We start from the raw sequence: 4597 nt of genomic DNA, 5'->3' as shown, positions 1-4597 counted from the left end.
CTATCACCAAGTTACTGGAACTTCGTGATGAACTATAATATGCAAGGGATGACGAAAACGATTCCCGAGCTCTTCATGATGCCGAAATCGACGAAGGTAGAAATCAAGAAAAGCATCAAATGTTGATGGTTGACAAGACCACTAGTTTCAAGTAAAAGGGCAAGGGAAAGAAAGGGAACTTCAAAAAGAATGGCAAGCAAGTTGCCACTCCCATGAAGAAGCCCAAAGCTAGACCCAAGCCTGAAATTGAGTGCTTCTACTGCGAAGGAAATGGTCACTGGAAGCGGAACTGCCCCAAATACTTGGCGGATAAGAAGGATGGCAAAGTGAACAAAAGTATATATGATATACATGTTATTGATGTGTACTTTACTAGTGTTCGTAGTAGCCCCTGGGTTTTGATACTGGTTCAGTTGCTATGATTAGTAACTCGAAACAGGAGTTACAAAATGAACAAAGACTAGTTGAGGGCAAGGTGACGATGTGTGTTGGAAGTGATTCCAAGGATGATAAGATCACCATCGCACACTCCCTTTACCTTCGGGATTAGTGTTGAACCTAAAATAAATGTTATTTGGTGTTTGCGTTGAGCATAATATGATTGGATCATGTTTATTGCAATACGGTTATTCATTTAAGTCAACGAATAATTGTTATTCTGTTTACTTGAATAAAACCTTCTGTGGTCATACACCCAAGGTGAATGGTTTATTGAATCTCGATCGTAGTGATACACATATTCATAATATTGATGCCAAAAGATGCAAAGTTGATAATGATAGTGCAACATATTTGTGGGCTTTTGGAATCATATTGGTGTAAAGCGCATGAAGCAACTCCATGCTGATGGGCTTTTGGAATCATTTGATTATGAATCACTTGACGCTTGCGAACCATGCCTCATGGGCAAGATGACTAAGACTCCGTTCTCCGAAACAGTGGAGCGAGCAACTGACTTATTGGAAATAATGCATACTGATGTATGCGATCCGATGAGTGTTGAGGCTCGCGGCGGGTATCGTTATTTTTTGACCTTCACAGATGATTTGAGAAGATATGGGTATATCTACTTGATGAAACGTAAGTCTGAAACATTTGAAAAGTTCAAATAATTCAGAGTGAAGTGGAAAATCATCGTAACAAGAAAATAAAGTTTCTACGATCTGATCACGGAGATGAATATTTGAGTTACGAGTTTGGTCTTCATTTGAAATGATGTGGAATAGTTTCGCAAGTCACACCACCTGGAACACCACAGCGTAATGGTGTGTCCGAACGTTATAACCGTACTTTATTAGATATGGTGCGATCTATGATGTCTCTTACCAATTTATCACTATCGTTTTGGGGTTATGCATTAGAGACAGCTGCATTCATGTTAAATAGGGCACCATCTAAATCCGTTGAGACGACACCATATGAACCGTGGTTTGGCAAGAAACCTAAGCTGTCATTTCTTAAAGTTTGTGGCTGCGATGCTTATGTGAAAAAGCTTCAACCTGATAAGCTCGAAGCCAAATCAAAGAAACGCGTCTTCATAGGATACCCGAAGGAGACTGTTGGGTACACCTTCTATCACAGATCCGAAAGCAAGATATTCATTGCTTAGAATGGATCCTTTCTAGAGAAGGAGTTTCTCTCGAAAGAAGTGAGTGGGAGGAAAGTAGAACTTGATGAGGTAATTGTACCTTCTCTTGAGTTGGAAAGTAGTTCATCACAGAAATCAGTTCTGGTGATGCCTACACCAATTAGTGAGGAAGCTAATGATGATGATCTTGAAACTTCAGATCAAGTTACTACCGAACCTCATAGGTCAACCAGAGTAAGGTCCGCACCAGACTGGTACGGCAATCCTATTTTGGAGGTCATGTTACTTGACCATGACGAACCAACAAACTATGAGGAAGCGATGATGAGCCCAGATTCTGCAAAATGGCTTAAGGCCATGAAATTTGAGATAGGATCCATGTATGAGAACAAAGTATGGACTTTGGTTGACTTGCCCGTTGATCGGCAAGCCATAGAGAATAAAATGGATCTTCAAGAGGAAGACGGACGCTGATAGTAGTGTTACTATCTACAAAGCTCGACTTGTCGAAAAGGGTTTTTGACAAGTTCAAGATGTTGACTACGATGAGATTTTCTTACTCGTATCGATGCTTAAAGTCTGTCCGAATCATGTTAGCAATTGCCACATTTCATGAAATCTGGCAAATGGATGTCAAAAACTACATTCCTTAATGGATTTCTTAAAGAAGAGTTGTATATGATGCAACAAGAAGGTTTTGTCAATCCTAAAGGTGCTAACAAAGTGTGCAAGCTCCAGCGATCCATCTATGGACTGGTGCAAGCATCTCGGAGTTGGGATATACGCTTTGATAAGGTGATCAAAGCATATGGTTTTATACAGACTTGCGGTGAAGCCTGTATTTACAAGAAAGTGAGTGGGAGCACTACAACATTTCTGATAAGTATATGTGAATGACATATTGTTGATCGGAAATAATGTAGAATTTTTTCTGGAAAGCATAAAGGAGTGTTTGAAAGGATTTTTTCAAAGAAAGACCTCGGTGAAGCTGCTTACATATTGAGCATCAAGATCTATAGAGATAGAACAAGACGCTTGATAAGTTTTTTCAATGAGTACATACCTTGACAAGATTTTGAAGTAGTTCAAAATGGAACAGTCAAAGACGCTTGATAAGTTTTTTCAATGAGTACATACCTTGACAAGATCTATAGGCAAATTTTTTGAAATACTACGTTCCTCAACAATGCCCAGTTTCAAATGCTATCTTTGGTTGTTCGTAGTATGCCTTGTTTATTCCAGTTATTCACAACGTGGTGTTCTATATGTGCAAGTATGAACTGTGCAGTTCAATTTCATCACTACCAGTTTCAACAATACCACTATGAATGACTACATTTGGTTGCTGCATCTTGTAGTTAACACGCCTTTCCATTTCAATTTAACAATAACCAGTGTACTTAGACCGGCACCATACCAGTTTGAATGACTATGTTTGCTTGTTGTTAAATGTTAGGCCTGTTGCGGTTAACACACCTTTCCACTTGTTTTGCTTTACTAGCGTGCTTAAACCTGCACACTGAAGCTATCTTTTGGAGATTATTTTGTCTGCCATGGATAATATTGGTTGATGTTTAGCCTGTTGTGCTTAACATGCTTCTCGATGTACCTACACAGGACAATTTTGGGAACGACTATTGTTTTCCATCGAGGTTAGTTTCATCCCATGGCTTATATATGCTCACTGTTCAGGATATATCGGTAGCTGGTACCATATAGGCCGGGGGCTGATAAGGGACTAATCGGTGAATCGGACTTTTAACTGAATATATCTCCTACCCATTTATCGTTAGGTTAACTAGGGCCATATGTAATATATGTGAGGCTACATAGCAACATGCACTGTACTTAATGTCTAAATATGCAATCCTAGGCTACATAGCAACAAGGAAGAGTGTTACATTAATATTCTGATGATGTCTAGATATACGTAGACGAGCAGCAGCAACAACAACAACAACAGCACAACCCTGTTTGGATACTCAACTTAGCTAGAGGTTAGCGTTAGTTTCTAGCTCATGACTAAACCTGAACTAACTCCATCCAAAGAGTTGTTTGGATGGCAGGTTAGATTGACAATAAATGCACTAGGAGAACTAGCTCCAATTAGCACCTCTTGGGTTGGATATTTTTTTGGGTGGGTTATAGATGCAACTAGCCCTCATGTTTAGATATACTTTAGGGCTATTTGAGCCCGAACTAGCTCAAACTAACTGTAACCCATGGATACAGCAGCAGTTAATCAGCCGATAATTTGCAAGAATGCACTAAACTCCTTCCGGCCCATAATATAAAATGTTAATTCATCTAACATGTGAGTATATTGGATGCTATAAGATATTATAAAAGAGTGTTGTACTACATCATTGTGCAATTACTGTTTAGCTTCTAATACTAACTTGGTGCTTTAAGGTACATATGTCATTGGTAAAGATCCGTGCTTCGACCCTTTCTGCGTATGGGGCAACGAGATATCGATGAACCAGCCTCAAGTGAGGAAGCTGATAAAGATTGTTAGTAAAATGGGTCCAAAGATGGCAATTAAACTATTTGTTTACATTTTATCGAAGACAACAGCGAACTGCAGGATGATAAGTAAGAACTCTGCAACCTTCTTTTTACTACCCACAATGAGTTGTGTTAGATGACAATGTCTGAATCTTTTTTCTTTGCAGTGGTTGCCAAAGCAGTTTACTCAAGATTACCTCTCAAACTACATGATTGGTGGGCATGCAAAGGTTAAAGTATTTCTATCAGAACACGATGATTATCTAGATGTTTTCATGAAGACCGTGAAGGATGGGCGGTCGGCCATCACAAGGGGTTGGACTAGAGTCGTGTGTGCCTTCTGCATGGAGGAGGGCACAATATGGGCATTCTGTTTCACCTTGTTCAGCAACCAGAATGTATTTCGCCTCTTTCTTTACCGTCTTTAATAGTAGAATTATACAACTGTGGTTCATCATTCTTTATTTGGTTCTTATGTAATTCTTGAACATTTGTACCTAT

This window comes from Aegilops tauschii, chromosome 5, assembly GCF_002575655.3.
Source record: "Aegilops tauschii subsp. strangulata cultivar AL8/78 chromosome 5, Aet v6.0, whole genome shotgun sequence".
Classification (NCBI taxonomy): domain Eukaryota; kingdom Viridiplantae; phylum Streptophyta; class Magnoliopsida; order Poales; family Poaceae; genus Aegilops; species Aegilops tauschii.
The sequence above is the reverse complement of the archived record's forward strand: the minus strand, read 5'-3'. Positions refer to the sequence as shown.